The sequence below is a fragment of the Microcebus murinus genome, chromosome 9 (assembly GCF_040939455.1).
Source record: "Microcebus murinus isolate Inina chromosome 9, M.murinus_Inina_mat1.0, whole genome shotgun sequence".
NCBI classification, from domain to species: Eukaryota; Metazoa; Chordata; class Mammalia; order Primates; family Cheirogaleidae; genus Microcebus; species Microcebus murinus.
In genome coordinates this window covers 28,627,113-28,646,916 of record NC_134112.1, presented here as the reverse complement: position 1 = coordinate 28,646,916, position 19,804 = coordinate 28,627,113, and the positions used below count along the sequence as shown (strand labels likewise).

General features: G+C 38.2%; 1 protein-coding gene across 6 annotated transcripts in view; it reads right to left on the bottom strand.

The window, feature by feature from the left end:
- HYCC1 (hyccin PI4KA lipid kinase complex subunit 1) overlaps window positions 1–13,801 on the bottom strand; it is a 100,705-nt gene extending 86,904 nt beyond the window's left edge. For 3 of the 6 annotated variants that reach the window (XR_001156171.3, XM_012773307.3, XM_076006376.1), the window contains exon 1: window positions 13,244–13,796. The gene's annotated coding sequence lies outside the window, so the exon portion shown is untranslated. Of the gene's footprint in view, window positions 1–13,243 lie in introns of all 6 variants that reach the window. The other 3 variants (XM_012773301.3, XM_012773305.3, XM_012773306.3) reach the window with 3 other exon arrangements.
- Window positions 13,802–19,804: the final 6,003 nt, after the last annotated feature.

The window sequence follows — 19,804 nt, the reverse complement described above, 5'->3', positions numbered from 1 at the left end:
ATAGTGTCATAGAAAGAACATGGTAGGGTACTGGAGAGAAAGTCTTTAATTCACAGCTAGACCCAGCTCTGCCACTTGTTAGCACATGATTTTGAGGAAATTCTTGTTTCCAATATTTTTCTCAATTGGAATGAAGAAAAAGAAAAGAGACAAGAAGGTACATCTCTGATATACCACATTGCCTACATACCGGTAACAAGGATGCTCCAAAAATGTATGAGTGTGACTGAAATTTAAATGCCAAAATCAGACCAAAATTCTTACTGGCCCATAAGTCAGAGTTTTTGTTGTTTGTTTTGCTTTACAGCAAACACACTTTAGTTCTCTAGTTAATTTAGTTTATCCTACATTCAGAACTCTGGTAAACTGCCTCCAAATGATGAAAAACCAAGTGTTTTATGTTCAAAATTTTCTTTTTTAGCAAACTATCTCAAAACATTATAAGAGAATTGATTAAACACTATCTGATATATATCTCAATTTAAAAATAAGAAGAAATGAATGATTAAAAAAGCATGTATGTTTAGTTTATGGCTAAAGCAGGTAATAAAAAAATGCTGAAAATATCTGTGGCAACTCAGTATGACTAGTTGATGATGAGAAGGTACAGCAACTATCAAAGCATGAGCTAAAGACAAACTATTTTGCCTTAGACTATAAGACAGGCATAATAACATGACTAAGATAATGCACAAACAATTAGCTCAAATTAACATCATATTAAAAAGTATTACATTTAGTCTTCCTCTTCCATTTTCTACTTTGAAAAAGCAACCAAGTCTATTGGCAGAGGCTCTTGAGCTCCTAAGAATACAAATACCCTATAAACATTTTCTCCTTGCCAAACCAAATAAATCCAATTGAACTAGCCAGCAGCTTGCCATTGGCTGTATTGGGAAAGGTAAAGGAGGACGCAAATAGTTGCTACTTTCTCCATTAAGCTACCCACATTTCTCTCTCCCATGTCTTGCCTGGGGGAAGTGTATAAATTTTTAAGGTTTTGACTTTGGGCTTGGCAAACTGTTCCTTGAAAATAGGCAAATAATGGGTATTTGAGATTTTGCTATATCCAAGCATAAAAGCCATCTATATTAGTTCACTACGGCCGCTGTTAACAAAGTACCACAAACTGGTGGCTTAAACAACAGAAATTTATTTTGTCCCAGTTCCCTAGGTTAGAAGTCTGAGATCAAGATGTTAGGAGGGTTATTTGCATCTGAGAGCTGTGACAAAATGATCTGTTTTAGGCCTTCCCCATGGCTTGTAGAAGGCCATGTTCTCCCTATGTCTTCACACTGTCTTCCCTCTGTGTCTTGTCCAAATTTCCTGTTCTTACAAGGACACCAGTCATCGTGGACTAGGGCCCACCCTAATGACCTCATTTTAACTTAATTCCCTCTGAAGACCCTATTTCCAAATAAGGTTACATTCTGAGGTACTAGGGGTTAGGACTTCAACACATGAATTTGGGCTGGGTGTGGTGCCTCACTCCTGTAATCCCAGTGCTTTGGGATGCCAAAGGCAGGAGGATCCCTTGAGCTCAGGAATTTGAGGCTATACTGCACTCTAGCCTGGGAGACAGAGTGAGACCCTGTCTCTAAAAATAACAAAAGTATGTATTTTGGCATAGGTACAATTCAGCCCATAATACCACCAAAGCTGCAATAAACTATTACAGAATCCAGAAATTAATCTGGCTCTTCCTTTCTTGTATTAAAGGTGCTTAAATATCATCCATTTATTCATAAATTATTAAATGTCTACTATGCCCTACATGCCAGATTTACCATGATGAATAACATGGTAGCTGACTTAAGGAATTCATTGTCTATTAGGGGAAACAAGTAAACCTAAAACATAGCAGAAGTGAATGTCCCTTAATCCTTTTTGAAATGAATCAAGTAAATCAGAGTACAAGCAATAATATAAAATAACAAAAATAATAAAAAATGCTTTGAGGAAAATGAGGCAGAATGTAAAAGAAAGCTCAATGTAAACATTATCATTCAATCATATTGCTATCACTCACCCCTCTCTCTTCTCTTCCAAACATAATATACAGAAATACACTTTCCAAAGCACAGCTATACTTGAATTCCTTAAAGCGTTTTGCATTCTAAGTACTTTCCTTGCTGCAATGTTGGAGACAAAGGAAGAGAGAAATGTTAAGAGAACCAAATTCCAATTAACTTGTGGGTCAATGTCTTAGGATGAGTCACTGACTGCCCTTTAACAAGTTGGAATGAGACTCTCAACCATTAATAAAGTCTGCTTACAGAGGCTCAGATTGTTAACAGAAAATGGTGGTGTGAAGAGGAAGGTGCAATGAGCAAATGCAAGTAAACACAGATAACGGTGGTAATGTGTACTATTGGGCCAAAATAATAAAAGCAACAGATCTTGACTGTACAAAATTCTACTTCATTTTTCCCAATCAGAAACTCAGGGGATCTTATTAATATAGTTGTTTTTCTTGGTTCAAAAGAAGCATAGTAACCAAAGCAGAAGTAAATAGTTCAGTATGGCCATCTTGATTCACATTAACTGGGTTAACAATTGTTTTAGAAGAGGGTGAATTATAAAATTATTTTAAAAATAAAGTTTTCAATCATATTAAGTCTTATACTAGTATAACAAAATGTAACCTAAAAGTTGCTTTGTAGCTGAATATGAGACTAAAATTAGCACAGCAAAAATTTCTATCTTGGTTCCTCCCAAAGTACTTGAAAGTCCTATAAGAATGTTTAATCCCTAAAGTATTTTAAGCATTTCTTTTTCAATTATGCATTGTTTCTGAAGAAAAGGTTTATTACAGAAAAGCAAACATCTGCTTGGACCCCTGCACCAATTAACTAATTTCTGATTGCTGGAATCCAAATTCAGTTCATTACAGTGTATTACAATAAACTCTTTGGAGCTTTATAATATGGTGACATGAGTATCCGCTCTGACTACAACTTGTGACAAGCTAGATATGATTTCCATGAAGAGGCTGGCCTTTCTGAGGTGCTACCTAAATTTTGTAACATATCTGAAGTTCTCATAGTGAAAATAACAAGCTTTAGTCTTCTTTTTCTTTTTCTTTTCTTTTTTTTTTTTTAAGCCCATTGGGATGTTGAAAAGTCTTAGTTTTCTTGACTTGTTCTTTCTTGGTCTGTCCTTCCTTTCCTCTCAACCCATTATTATCATATTTTTTTAAAAAAGATCTTATCTCTAAAAAAATAGCAATTGTTAAAAATTAGATATTAAAAGTATGGTAGGGAAGCTTATTAAAAGGATTCCATTTATTAAAACATTTTAAATTAAAAAATATATATAATTAACACAAATTACAGCAAGTATAATAGTAATAAAAATTTCTCTTCTACTTCTACAAGACAAGGAATCACAGCTTATATTCCTCTTATAAACCCCCACGGTGTTTTAACACAGATCTATAAATAGAGGAAGCTACATGGCATAATGAAAAGAATGCTGACTTCAGAGTCCAAAACACTCATGCCACTTTTTAGCAAGTTACTTTAAACTTTCTAAGTCTCAGTTTCCTAAACTGTGAAAGGCAGGTGATAACATCTATCTTTCAGTGATGTTCTGGGGATTAAAAATAATACAAATAAAGCATTGGCACATAATAGGTACTCAATAAATGACACTGAAAATTATCACTAATAAAAGATTTATCCTTTGGACAACTGAGAACACATTTCAGGATCTTTAGTTCTGGAAAGAGGGTGGCACCCAGAGGGAGGTTTCATCAGATTTTTTTTTTAGATTGAAGTCCCACCTTGTCCCCTGGGCTGGAGTGAAATAGCACTATGATAGCTCACTGTATCCTCGAACTCCTGAGCTCAAGCAATCCTCCGCTCAGCCCCCCAAGTAGCTAGAACTACAGGCATGTACTACCACACCCAGCTAATTTTTTAATTTTTTTTTTAAGAGACAGGGTCTCACTATGTTGCCCAGGCTGGTCTTGAAGTCCTGGCCTCAAGCAATCCTCCCACCACCTTGGTCTCCCAAAGTGCTAGGATTACAAGCGTGAGCCACTGTGGCCGGCTGCATCAGATTCTAGTATCTTCCAGTTATTTCCACATTTATTTATTCTTCAATGATTAACTTTCTGATTTAGTAGCCTAATCTACTGTCACTGCCTCCAATTCCTCAATTTATTCCTAAACCCCTTTTACAGTATAAATTCAGTTCTCATCGATTCTCATCATCTATTCTCTATAACCTTATAAATGACAAATCTATCAGCTCTTTCTCAAAGCTCATTCTTTTTCTTTAACCTGCAGGAAGCATCTTCCTTTTTGAAACTCTACTTCTTGAACTCACTGGCTTGAATAATCTGGTTCTATCACTCATGTAACCATTCTTCCAATTTTCTGTACTTCTCTAACAATCTATTTGATTTGCACATTTTTACCTTCCCTACTTGTTGATACTTTTCCATTACCCATTTCTAAAATAATTGATTCTACCTTCCTCTCCATATCCCTTATCAGGACCCATTTAAAGTTTCAACATTTTTCAAAATAGTCTCTCCCTCTTCTTTTTTTTTTCCTCTTTTTTTCTTTTTTGAAAAAGATTCTCACTCTGTTGCCCCGGCTGGAATACAGTGGCATCATCATAACTCACTGCAACCTCAAACTTCTGGGCTCATGCAATCCTCCAGCCTTAGCCTCCTAAAGGGCTGGGATTACAGGCACGAGCCACCACACCTGGTCTCTCCTTCTTAACTACTAAAATGTGTACTGCTGTGGGGGCTATGTTTGTTGCTCTGCCCACCACTGTAACATCTATTGATTAACAAATCAGCAGGAACCTTGAAATTTAGATCAAAATTATATATATATATATATATATATATATATATATATATATATATATATATATATATGTCTGACAAGTTTGAAGAGGTCAGATTAGCAGCAATTTATGCCCCCAAAGGAAGGAGTTTGGGAGTACAGTCTGCATGTGTTAATCAGAACCAAAATCTTAACTGATTTAATTAAATGTTAATTTACTTTTCCTCTTTTTTAGTTTTTCTCGAGGGAGGTGATAATTTACAGTTAATAAGGGGAAAAAACAGAAAAGTTCACAAAGAAAAATATAGAGTTCATAATTACTTGCCCAATCTAAGCACTTTTAAGGCTCACATTATTCTCTTAAATCTCCAACCCTATACATCTCTCTATACAAGAGTAAATGTAAAGGTAAATGTAAATCTTCCAGTAGCTGAAATGTAAAATAATTTTCATAGTACAGTTTAAGAACTCATATACAATGCTTTCATTTACTCAAGTACAAATGACTATGCATTTATGTGCGAGACAACTAATATTCATCAACTAATCAAAAGACTCTTTGTCCAAGAAAACACACATCAAACAAATATCACTTAGCATTACTAGTAAAAGGCTACTCTGATGCAAGGCTCAACAACAAATATTTAAACTAAAATGGAAAATCGTGTTTCCAAAACTCATTGATCCTCATATGTGGTACGCATAACATAACATTCTTTACAAGGTTCAAACGGGATTCAGGAATGCAAATTGATCTTGAATACCCAACATATTAAAATGTGAATTATATTAAGTACATTATACAAACATCAATTTTAAATTCCTCGACTCTATCCCACCTCACTCCAGGATCACCATATTTATTAAAATAACAGAAGATATGACATTAACACAGATTATATCAGTAATAACTATGATAGGGTTACCAAAATTTGACACTAATTGTGCAAAGAGGAAAAATACTTAACAAGATGCTCAAATTAGATGATTAAATTTACTTCTCAGTAATAGGGGGTGAAGGAAGAGCCCTAATTAGGAAAAAACTAGGGTACTGACTAGAAAACATGGGCTATCACATCAGATAGGAATTGAGTTTAAACTCTGTATTCTACCACTAATTAGGTATTGATCTGGAACAAATATCTTAATCTCTAAGTCTCAGTTTCTTTATCTGTAGAATAGTAATAATATTCCTTAATCTCATATAGTTATATAGGGATTAAATAAAATTAATTATGCAAAATACTCAGAAAGTACTTAAGTACATATTAAGATCTCTATAAACTGCCTTCAATCCAAAGACCTAGACATTTTTACAGCTAAACTATTTCAAACCTTCCAAGGAAGAGATTAATTGCCAGAGCACATAAAAAGATGGAAAGCTCTCTCGCACACTCTCTTGCACTCTCTCTCTTTTTATGAGGCTAACACATTTAGAACCAATACCTGAAAAAGGTAACACAAAAGAAATACTAGAGATCAGTCACATATAGCAAATCAAATAATATAGCACTACTTTTTTTTTTTGTTTTGTTTTAGTCTTTGCATCTGTAAGCACTACTTTAAAGAGATATGCAATTATCAAGTTGCCTTTATCCCTAAGAGAGCAATTGTTTGGTGAAATCTACTATGAAGTCTTCTAATACAATTTATCATCCAAGAAGAAAAACCATATAATCATCTGAATGTACATTAAGAGGGCATATGATTAACAGTAATATTTATCTCAGTTCCCTGAAAAAATAAAAATTATTTCCTTAACATGCCATAAATAAAAATTTTGAATGCACAATTGTGAAACTCTGAGGGCATTTTCATCTAAATGAGAAGCCAAGGATGCTCACTACTCACTACTATAATTTAACATTATTCTAGATGTTCTGATCAATGTAATAAGAAAATTAAATAAGGATTAAATGTTGGCAAAAAGACAAAATTATCATTATTTACAAATGCTATAACTATTACAAAACTCAATAAAAACTATCAGAATGAAGAGTTTCATGAGATGACCTGTCAAAAAAGAGTATATGAAAATCACCAATCTTTCTATTAATATTTTCTATCAGGTAGATATAATCCTCTTTATAATATAGTGAAAAAAGCTTCCAGTATGATCAGCAAGTTTTAAAACATGAAAAATATCACTTTAGATATAAAGAAAACTCAAAACTGCAGCATAAAAGATGACTTGAATAAATGATGGTAACGTAGAGATATCACAACTATTGCTAGAAAATTAATTTAGATATTGCAATGGGGTTCTTTTAGGATTTTAATAAACTACATTTAAGGTAATCTGAAAAAAGAAACAAAACAAAAGGAAAAAAGAAAGACATATATGAGAAATGCTAAAAAATGTTTTGAAAAAGATAATGGTAGGGATGCACACAACCATATAGTAAGACCCATTAAAAAGTTACAATTGGCTGGGCATGGTGGATTATACCTGTAATCCCAGCACTCTGGGAGGCCAAGGCAGAAGATTGCTTGAGGCCAGGAGTTGAAGAAGAGCCTGGCAATGTATCAAGACTCCAGCCTCTACAAAAAATTTAAAAATTAGCTGGGTGGGGTCGTATATGCCTGTAGTTCCAGCTACTCAGGAGGCTGTGGCAGAAGGATCACTTCAGCCCAGGAATTTGAGCTTTTTATATACAAAGAGCTCTCATAACTCCGTTTTTAAAAATCTCCAATATCATAACAAAGGACACTAATAGATAATTCACAAAAGAAGTACAAATAGTGAATGTCACTAATAATCAATGGGAAAAAAACATTTATAGAAGATAAACTTTTTCATGTAAAAATGTCTGTGTTTTAATTGCTAGTGCTGAATATAGACAGGGTGCTGGTACTCTCAAACACAACTAGTAAGAATGAATATTAATTAAATCTTTCTAGAAGGTAATCTATTAATATCTATTAAAAGTATTAAAAATATGCATATTTTATGACTTTAGAATCTATCCTAAGGAAATAAAGATATGGGCACTAATTAAACTATCAATAAACTAACTGCTATCCACTCAAAATTACTGGAAAGAGCTTAAAATTTCAACAACTGAAATGGTGGGTAAATATGGTAATCCATGGGCCAGGATATTAGACACACATTCAAAATGACATTATGTTGTAAAGAACAATATTTCATCGACTCAGGTAAGCATTCATAATCTATTAAGTGAAAATAAGCTAATGACAAAACAGCACACACCAAAATAAAATTTTTTAAAAAAAACAGCATAGTTTGTGTTAAAAAAAAAAAAAGAAAGTAAATACCCATTAAAAAGGACCTATAAGAATATTCACCTAAGAGTTAAAAAGTATCTCTGGGTAGAAACATTATATTAATAAATGTTACTTATCACTTATGCTTTCCTTTTTCTAAATTCCCTACAATTAACATGTAATTAACAAAACACAGAATGTTTACAATATTGCTGTGATTATAATAACAATAGTACCCAAAATCATGATAACATTGATATTTCTATTCTTTTAGACTACACCAAAATTAAGGATGCTTTCCCTTTCTAGGTCAGATCATACTTTGTTTTGTTTTTGTTTTTGTTTTTGTTTTTGAGACAGAGTCTCACTTTGTTGCCCAGGATAGAGTGCCATGGCGTCAGCCTAGCTCACAGCAACCTCAAATTCCTGGGCTCAAGCGATCCTCCTGCCTCAGCCTCCCAAGTAGCCGGGACTACAGGCATGTGCCACCATGCCCGGCTAATTTTTTCTATATATATTAGTTGGTCAATTAATTTCTTTCTATTTATAGCAGAGATGGGGTCTTGCTCTTGCTTAGGCTGGTTTCGAACTTCTGACCTCGAGCAATCTGCCAGCCTCGGCCTCCCAGAGTGCTAAGATTACAAGGGTGAGCCACTGTGCCCAGCCTATACTTTGATTCTTTAATCACAATGAAAGAAATTTTCACAACCCCAGAAGACAATCAGACAAAACTTTACACTCCACCTTTATTTTTGATTAAGTGTGATGCCAAATAATTATTCACATATTAGCCATTTTGTTTTCAGCCCCCTGCCAAAGGTAAAAGCTCCTACAGGTAGGAGCAAGCCCTGGACTTCATACAAGCAAGACTCAAATTTTACCAACATCTGACTCTTGAGCCAGAAATTTAAAAAAAAAACAAAAACCTTGTGCGGTATTACCTTTCTTAGGATAGAAAATGTGGGCCTTTGAGAACTTCTAATCACAACTCCTCTCTGTCTCATCTGGAAGACAGAGGAATAATCTTCTCCTCCAATGTGCTCATAAGGCATATATCCAAAGGGCAAGCAAGCAGGATTTCTTCAGAGCAAAGATACTTTAAATAGGAGATTTTCAAATGTTAAATGTTCTTTTTCCTCAGTGTTCAGTGCAGATATGCAGCCTAACTCTGAGAGGGCCAAAAAGACTCTGGCAGAACTTGGCTCTCAATAATAAGCAATAGTCAAACTGTTAATTCCATCTGCTCCTCTTGAAAAAACAACAAAGTGTTATATGATGATACCAGGGGTCCTAGGCTCCATTTAAGAGGTTTTTCTGGGGGGCATCCATTTACACAATAGTAAGATGCGTTCTAGTTTTTCTGAGTGTTTCGGAGAACCAATATAGATACTACATGATGATATCTTTGATGATGGTAACAAAGAAATATACTCTCTTTAACATTATATTCTTTGTTAGAGATGTTGCTTCCAAAATTGTCTTCCTTTCTTACTTGTCAGAGCTCTGAATTCCATCCACATCTATCTCCTCAGGGACATAGTTCCAATAATTATCTCATCTTTCCTGAATGTCTTAGGAATCTCTTCCTATTTGTCTCTACTCTTACTTTCCTTATGCATGTAAACAAACATAACATTCCTTCAAAGTAAATCCCTCTGAAGTGGTTTTCAACCATGCTTGCACATTGGAACTACTTAGAGAACTTAAAAAAAAAATGCAAGTAATCTGTAGTGACAGAGAGTAGATCAGTGGTTTCCTGGGAATGAGAGGGAAAGATTACAAAGGAAAACAAGGAAAATTTTGAAGGTGATAGATAGATATGTTCATATTTTGACTGTGGTGATGGTTTTATAGGTATAAACACATGTCAAACATTAAATTTTATACTTTATATATGTATAGTTTATTATATGCCATTATACTTCAATAACACCGCTAAAATAAATACTGATGTCTGGGTTCCACCCTACCCACCCTCAAATTGGTATCAGGGTTCTTGATGGAATCAAAAGTCCGGAAAGCTCCCTAGATTATTGTAAAGGTATAGCTATGATTGAGGACACTGTTTAATGATAGGTATAGCTATCATTATCGCCCTTCTTTACTTCTGTTTTCTTAAAAAGCCTAACTTAAATATGTTTACTTTATCACCACTCACTCTTTCTCAAGCCTCCAAAAACTGGTTTCTGAACCATCACTCAGTTAAAACTGTACTTGTTAAAGTAACCTATGAACCCCTGACAAATTTAGTGCTCACTGGGGTTCTCTCCTTTCTTGACACCTCTTTACATCATTCAAATTTTTTGACTTGTTCCTCCTCCATTTGAAAATCTCTCCACCCTTAGCATATCTCCTGATGTTCCTCCTACTTTTCTAACCACTACTCCTCTACCTCTTTCCAACTGTTCTTCTACCTATTTCTGCTATTTATCAGAGTCTGTTCTCTGGCTGCTATTTTTATCATGCCAAAGGCTTTCCCTGAGTCAATTCAATATAACCAAATCAATATCGCTTCAATTCAATCCCTGATCTTCTCTCTAATCCTGATTTTCTTTATAAGTTCCAGATCTACAGATCCAAATCTTCACCTGAATGGTCTACTGCTTCCTCAAATTCAAAATATCCAAAATTGAATTTATCATCTTACTTCCATTTATGTGTTCCTCATTTCCAATCAATGGAATCAAGTCAAATCCTCAGAGTCCTGATTCCTCCTTCTTTCTTCCCAAAGGTGATGTGGACCTATGAGTTTCTACCTCACTCTATCAAGAGTGAGGATCTAAAATACAAATCCAATGTATTGAATGGACTTCTCATCCATCACCTTCACCGATTACTTTTGCTAAAGATACAATGACCTGGCCCTCTACTACCCTCACTATCCTCATCTCCCACCATTTCCCTACTAATCCCTGTATTCAAGCTATACCAGTGTCAATGTTCATCAACTGACAATGTTAATTGACACGGACTTGTCGTTGTCAATAACTTCTCTAAACTGCCATGGTTTCTCATGCCTTGTTGTCTTCTCACTTATATCCTCCTCTTGGGAAGTTATGCATTTACTTCCTGCACTTGGCAAAACTATATCATCTTTTCAAAACTCTGCTGTGTGTTCCCAACTCTACCCTCATCCAAGATGAGTTAACTATCTCCTACTCTAAACTCCCTTACTACACTAGGCATATCTCTATTCGCACTTATTAATATTACATAGTATTGTAACTGTTACTTTTCTGTAATGTTACTAACATTTTGTACATTAGAGGGTACATTCCTTGAGGACAAGAGCTACAACATTCATTTCTGTATCCCTAGTTCCTACTCAGCCTGGAGCAGTGCAAAATAAACTTATGTTTTACATAGTTTCAATTATTTACAAAATCTCAATTGCTACTCCAAAAAAGGTCATAAATACTAAGAATTGTTTAATATTTCTTAAGATTCATTATAAAACAAATATTAGGCAATGGGATGCTGAATAAAACAGTAGACTATAAGACATATTTAAACTCATTGTCAAAACTACAACACTCTAAATAATACAGCCAAGAGCAGACTTCACAAAACAAGAATACAACAAAGAAAGGAATACAGCAGGAATAACACTCTGACTAGCCAATGCTTCACTGGGTGTCCATATCCAGGTATTGCTAATTCTGATCATTAAGAGGGTTTCTAATCCCTCAATGGTAATTTCAACAAGTCAAATAAAGATAAAACGAGCCAAATCCAGAAACTGTTTTATAATTATGTGACAGATTTTCCCTTTGCCACTTGATTAAATGACCTGATTATACGAATAGCTGAGTTTGAAGTTATTAATACTATTGGCCAAACCAATCTTAAAGATGGTGTTTTTTCTTTCCTGCCTTTACTTCACTTCAAAAATATGGTGTTTAATATTCATCTTGTAAACCTTAAAATGTAATAACCTAAAGAAAAAAAAAAAAACAAACTTAGAAATGGTGAAGAGGCTGCGGATGTTAACACCAGAATGTTCTTATGAAAAATAAGCCTCCCAGGACTATCACATTGGCTCAAGGTTACATTAATCTTTATGACTTTATGCCGATAAGATAAAACTGAAAATCTCAAACTGTAAAGTGCTACATGAACCAAAGAGATAGCTCACTTGCTCCAAAAACTACTGTGTGACCCAAAGGATAAATAATTTGCAAAAGGTCAGCTAGCCCTTACTGCCGCCTGTAGTAGTCTCTGAGATAAGTACAATAGTAGCTGCCAGTGGAACTAACTCCCCCTACCTGAAGAGCGGAGCCGCTGCCAGGCGAGTGATAGTGTATTTGCCAGAGAACCGATTCTCTGCAGCACGATACCACTCGGGCAAAATTAAAATCTTTCAGGAATGTCTAAACTCTGAGGGTACAAAGCACACAGGTGCACGCAGACGGGTGGACACCCGATTTTGCTGAAGTGCACAAACTTGGGGTCTTTTAAATGCACCGATTTTCAGCTAAAACCCCGACGATTCTCGAGTATGTTAAAATCAACCTCGAGACGGGAATAACTCAGAAAGAAGGGGACGAGGGCTGAAGAGGAGATCTTGGGCGTAATAACCAAGGACGGAGTCGTGGCTGCTTTCTGAACCTCTCTGCCCTGCGGGGGACCAAAGACACCGGCGAGCATTGCTTTCAAAGAGGGCGGGGGGGGGGGTCGTCAGTGACCATTTTGGCTGCCAGACCGGACAGGGACGGACAGCGGTGGCCTCGCCGGGGTGCAGAGGGAGGGTGGCGGGGGTGGGAAAGGCCGGAGCATCAGCCGCGGCGGCGTGGGGATGGGGCTCCCGCCCGAGGCCCACCCCGCAGAGGGGCGGCCAGTCAGTCGGGCGGAGGCGGCGGCACCCGGGTCACGCCCGGAGGCTGGACCGCTCGCTCCTCGCCAGGAAGGAGAGAGACCCGAGTCGGCGCGCACAAAGCTGCCGCCCTCCAGGCGGCGGGCGGGCTGTCCCCAACTTCGCGGCGAGCAGCGCGCCCGGCCGGCCGGCCCGGACGCCCCCAGCACCCAGCGCCGCCTCGCGCCCACCGGTGGCGCCTCGCGCGGGAGCCGTTAGCCCCAGCGAAGCCGCCGCCCCAGGGACAAAGTCCCGGTCCCCTCCCTGCCGCCGCCTCGCCCCGGCTCCTCCCTGACAAAAAAGTTATCGGTCGCCGGGCGCCCCGGGGGCCCGGCGCGGGTCGCTCGGCCGGACTCACCAGAGAGGCTGCCGGAGCTCCACCTGCAGAACCTCGGCTTGTGCGGCTCGCGGCGACAGCGACGGCGGCTGCTCGGCTTTCTCCTGAGTAGCAGCACCACCTGCCCCCCTTCTCGCTAGCAGAGCGGGTCCCGGCGAGCCATCTTCCCCTCCTCTCACTGACTGACAACCCAGCCCGCAGAGCCGCCACTGCCGCCAACCACTCTGACGGGCACGACTAGGGACCCGTCCCCAGGCAGCCAACCACCACCGCCTCACGCCAGCTCGGCCTATCGTCGTTCCCCGGGGCGAGACCAGAACAACTTCTCCGCCAATGAGAATCTCTCGTTGCTGGGCCTGGGGCGGAGCCATAAGGGGGGGAGGGAGGGCGACTTGGGTGGGCGTGGTCTGAGCAATGGGCGTGGCCCGGGATCCCAGGGGTAGATGATTGACTGTACAGGGTTTGCGGTGACCGCTAGGCGATAGTGATCAGTGAAGGTCTCAGACTCTGAGCCCTTAGGGCTTATGGCTTTGTCAGAAGAAAAGAAGGCTTAACGGGTGATATGAACTGTAATCAGAAAAGAGAAATAAATTAATATTTGAATTTATTGATCAGGAGGATTCACTTCTCAGTAATTCAATTCACAAGAATTTATCAAAATCTTATCAAATCCCAGGAGGGGGGAAAAAAGTATGTTTTCGCAAAATAGTCATAGAAATTCTTCCCCTTTACTACATCATTGCTTCTTGGGTGTGGCCTAGAAAAATTCCCCAATTTTCTTTCCATTTTTTCCATCTTCCCTCCCTACTTTTCTCCCAAACACACATTCATTATTTTGTATAAGGACTGGAACCTGAGAATATCTGAACCAGATCATGCATATAGCCCTGTGTTACTGACCTTGTAAACTCCTCCTACCACATCCCTCTCAAGTCCAGTTGGGATTAATTAGAAGAAAAATGGACCTCCAACCTGGAAGGTAAGAAGTCATTCTAGCTTGAAATGGGAAGGATTTCTCCAAAAGCACTAAGTGATGTTTTCAAACATGCCAAACTCATAAATAGCAATTACATAAGCAGATATATTACTTGATATCACAAGAGTATCAAGCAAACTATTTCAGATAATCATTAGGGCAGATTACTAAAACAATCAGACAGGATCCCTCCTCCAAGGGCATAGCTAGATTTATAAGCAAATGATAACAAACTATGATAATAAGGACAACAAATCTCATTTGAAGGAGCAAGGGGAACACAGGGCAACAAATGCTTGTGCTTTGGAAAATCAGGGAACTTCAGAAGGAAGGTGATATTTGAGTTGGATCTTTGAAGGTAAACAGAAATTTGCTGGAGAAAAGAGTCAAAGGGCATATCAGGAAGAAGGAATACCATGTTCAAAGGCATGGAGCTGTGAAAGGGCATGGAGCCGTTGGTGAACATTGAGAAAGTGGGTAGGGCTGAAAGATGAGGAGCAGCCAAAAGTGAACCTACTGCCAAAGGTTGAGATAAGATTGTAAAAGCCTCATGAGCTACGATATTTAGACCAGCACTGTCCAACAGAGCTTTGTGCAGTGAAAGCTCTGTTCTATATTTGTGTTGTCCACATGTAGCTGTCAAGCACTTGAAATATTTGGCATGACTGAGAAACTTCTTTTTTTCAGAGGGTCTCACTCTGTCACCCAGGCTGTCACCCAGGCTGGAGCACACAGGGTCTCACTCTGTCACTCCAGGCTGGAGCACATCCAATCTTAGCTATCTGCAGCCTCAAACTTTTGGGCTCAAGCAATCCTCTCACCTCAGCCTCCCAAGTAGCTGGGACTACAAGCATGTGCCACACACCTGGCTAATTTTTGTAGAGATGGAGCCTCACTATGTTGCCCAGGCCCAATTTTTATTTTTAATTTAAATTTAATAACTCCCACATTGGACAGTTCAGGCTTAGATTTTATTCTAAAGGCAGCTAGAGACCAGAAGCTTTTGATCATGTGGACAGATCAGGTTTCTTTTAAAGGTGAGAATCTTAAAAAAACAACAACAACAAAAAAAACAAAAAACAGGGTCTGTTCTCTTTGAGGGGAATTGTGATAGATAGACCAAGGTACTGGTGGAAGATTGACATGATAATTTAGGTCCCCTTGGCTGGAGTTTGGAGTGGGGGTGGGGGGAGGTGTTTACACAAAGGAACAGGAACAGGAAGATCCAGAGAATTTGTTATTCCTTGACATGTTAGAGAACACAAGCAAGTCAAAACCTGAGAAGTTGAATTCTGCAGTCAAGTCATGGGGATCAGAAGAGTGAGGGGCCAGAGAGAGAAAGAAAGTCAAAGGGTCAGCTAGATCATAAGACAGGGAAAGAAACAAGAGTGAACAAAGGAGCACAAACACACAATTAGTTTTACTGGTCATTGGCCATGTGGACCACTAATGTGTTGGCCTGATTTATAGAGCCAGGGTATCTGGTGCCAGGGACCAGGCAGGACTCAGGTAAGACTTTAGGAGAGATAAAGCCTAAACCACACCTGTGGAAGTGGAGATGGTAGGGAGGGTAAATATTATTGACTTCCTGCACAACACAAGGCACTTGGCTTGTCAAGGATACAGATGAATGCTAGAAGCTTACAGAACAGGTAGCTGGATAACAAACAGGTGCAAAGTTAAGCAAAGATTCAAGTAATAATTTAATGCAACAGTAGAGAGGTGACATGAGGCAGTACGTTACTGATTCATTGTCAAAATTATTTTCTAGGCAATAACTGTGGTGTGTGTTCATAGCAGGGAGCAAGCCTTCCAGTCAAAGGAGGTAAAAAAAAAATGAGCTGGGTTTTGAAAAATGGGGAGGAATTTGAATCAGAGAAAATGTTTCAGGAAGAAACTCCTGGAATGCCTAGGAACAAAAACAGAAAAGGGGAAGCACAAGCAATGTTCAGAGGGCATGAGAGGCAAATTGGGCCAACCACAGCCTGGCAAACTAGGTTGCAGATAGATAATAGAGTTCCTTGAATGCAAGCACAAATGTCCAGATTCTCTCTTTTTGCCTTGTGGCTTCCTGTCTGCTCATTAGAATCACTTAGGATGCCTTTCAAAAATATCAATGCTCCTCACTCTAGCCTGGACAACACAGCGAGACTCTGTCTCAAAAAAAAAAAAAAAAAAAAAAAATCAATGCTCAAACCACACCCCACATGAAGTAAATCAGAAAATGAGAGGATAGGGGGGAGAGGATAAAGCTATACATGGTTTAAAAAAAAAAAAAAGCTTCCCAAGTGGTTCTAATATATACCCTAATATATATAGGTAATATATACCTATATATAGGGCTGAAAAACAGGGGAATGACATCATAACCATTTACTAATACTAAATCAGAACTGTACATAGGATAGATTGAGTGCAGAGAAACTGAAGTTTGCCTAGATATATTTATATATAATTTCCTTCCTGAAAGAAGACAGGAAACTGTTTACTGCCTGACTTCATTTCCCATTTTGTAGTGGTTAGATAATACAGAAGGCAACTTAAGTTGCCTTCCTTCTAAGTCAGAGTCAAACCAAAGTGTAAGTTTATATTTGTAGTCTACTCTCCTTTCCATCACAACTTGTGCATATAAAAATAATTCCCAACAATAACAGTCTACAGTTAACTGTTACACATAACCATTTATATTTTAGTAGCAAAGTTCCAGGAAAATGCCTAAGAGAGCATTCTGTTTTAAAAAGGAAATGCTTTTAACCTACTTTATGAAAGCCAACTTATTCCATATCTTTCCTACCCATCTTTGCTAGTCTCTGATATCCATAGGCACAATTCTACATTAACTATTAAAATGCATTTGCCTTCTTGCAAATAACTTTATAAAAAGTTGAACATTATAAAGCATAAACATTTTCCCTATGCCATTAAATTTTAAGAACTTTAAGAAAAATTTAATTTAAATATATTTCTATTAAAGTCAACTGGAAAACAAATAGGTAACAGGACAATCTTAACTGAAACAAGAAAGTTTTATCTTGAAAAAAACATGAAAAATATGTCAAAATGTTACTTTTGTGATATGTTAAACATTAAAAGTAAAACACAAAATCAATCAATCAATAAATAAAAGAGTGTGCCTAACAGGTCATTCAAGGTTTTGCTGAGTCAAATTCCCTGTCTAAAGGAACTGCCCCAGCCAGTGCCTCCAGCTGAGGCAGCAGCCTGAGCCATGATCTGCACTGCAAAACCCCCTTCGTAGAACTGTAACCCCACGGCAGCCAAGCTTAAGAGGTAACCTAACGTCACCTTCCCAAACAGGAATGCCAGGGACTACCTATACCCACCCATTCTCTCTCAAGAATTTGAACTGGAAATGGGAAAAGAGAATCAATTACATGGTGGGAGCAGAAGCTAAAAGCCCAGTCAGTAGAAAGAAGCCCTGAGAAGATTTAAAAGGGGCAAGTTTCTGTAAACTGAAACCATTAGATAAAGAAGAAACATGTAAAGTAGAGGGTAAAGTAAATGGTGACAAAGAAACAGTAGAAGTAGAGGCAGAGCAGAATGAGTCACTGTAACAAAGCTGGGAGTCAGTGGAGTCCACTTGTCCAGGGGACAATGAGATAACCCATTTCCTACAACTGCACTGAATCACTGCAGTTCCCAGTGTTTGCTTCCAACATCTGTGAGGTAAAACCGCAGCTGCTCCCAGGATCCCATAAGATCCTGATCTCCATCACCTAAGGTATTCTAAGTGATAATCATTGTATCCTTCACCCCTGTATAAACCAGTAAGTAGATTTCCAGAATCGTGGATTAAGTGACAGAAGCTGGACCAATTGCATTTTGGGAAGAGAACTTTACCCTTCAAGGTCAGTTATGGGTTTTTCCAGCATAATATCTCTCAAAAGAAAACATTCTCCACATCTTTGAAAAAAAAAAAAAAAAAAGACTCAAAGGTTAAAAGTTTTTAACAGATATTTTAAGGAGAAAAAAAATCTTCTTTCTCTTGCCTTTCGATAGCTGAGCCAACCTGGCTCATATTTATGAGCAAGCCATATAGATACGGGTGGAAAACATGATGACTAACTGCTACCCTCAGTGATTGGAAATGAAAAATATCCACATTTATCTTCTAAGACATTTTACTAACCAATGTATTCGGAAAGAATTATTATGCAGCTTTTATAAATCATGTTTTTGAAAAATATGTGAGAACATCAGAAAAAGACATCTCTTTCATCATATTAGATGAAAAACTTGGATACAAATTGCAAAGCATATGATGTGGTCACAATTTGGCAAATGTTCATGTCAGGAGGATATAGCAGCAATATGTAAGCATGGAGAAATAATGGGTGAATTTTATTTTCTTCTTCATACATGTTTTAAATTTCCCAAATGTTCTACATTAAACAAGTGTTCATTTTATAACCAAAATAAAAAGAAGTGCACATTATTTTTAAGATGAAGAGATGGCAGACTGTACATTGCTTATTGTTAATTCTGCCTAAGTGAACCTCTGTTAAACATTCTTCCTTTCACTTTTAGCTAATGCATTATTCAAAATTCTTTAAAACATTCTCATGAATCCCACAGAGAAGCTCTTATTGCTGACAAGCAAAAGACCTCACTAGTCAGTATTTAGTATAGAAGCATGAACTTGCATATATATTTTCTCTGCCAAATGTGGGCCCAGATAACAGAAATTAACACAGAGGAAACATGTAGGTAAATGTGAGGAAGTTGAACTTGTTTTGTCATCTTTGGAGTCCCCTACAGTAGTAAAGTGTTTGGCCCATAGATAGACTTCAGAAACACAGGTTAAAGGAGCACATAAAAAGATAGTCATTTTACTCCTCTGACTTGACTTGGTTTAGGAATCTTTTTCAGGTTTGCACACCTATCCTCAAGTCCACAGGCCAACTGTTGGAACATGTGACTTCTCCCCTTTCTGACCACTCACTGCATTCATTAGATGCATTGTATTCTGATTGTATTCGGTTTAACTCTTCATTGTGTATCACCTTGTATATTTCCAAAATCATTTCCTATGTGTCAACCCCTTGCCCAGAAAGCAGAGGCTGCAATCAGGCCACATACTCTCTTGGTTTCCTTGCTAAGTGGTACCCACAAAGCAATTCAACAAGCACAAGCACTGGATGAATGGTGAGTGAGTCTGCAAGGAGAGGGATGAAAGGAACAGCAGAGAGGGGCACACCTCCAAAGAGTTTTGCCAGTCCACTTTTTCTGGTTTGTAACTCTTGGGCTAAGAGAGTCCAAAATGTGAATAACACTTCCATTTTTTCAATTCTGTTCTCATCTACTTAGTCATCATCACCGCACCCTGATATTTATGCCAGAAAAGTTCCAGTGAGAGAGCACATCCCAGTGTTCAGTAAGAAGAAGCCTGTTTTCCATTTCCTCCACCACCATGTGGAAGCCCCTGTTATCCCGGCAGAGCCAAAGCACACATTCTCTCATCTTTTCTGCTTACCTGAGGTAAGTCCTCAGTACAGACATCTCCAGGGCCAGTTTACCCTGTGTCACTGAATGGGTGTCATCCAAAACACCTCTGTACCCGTGGGCTGGACCATGGTACTAAGCCTTAA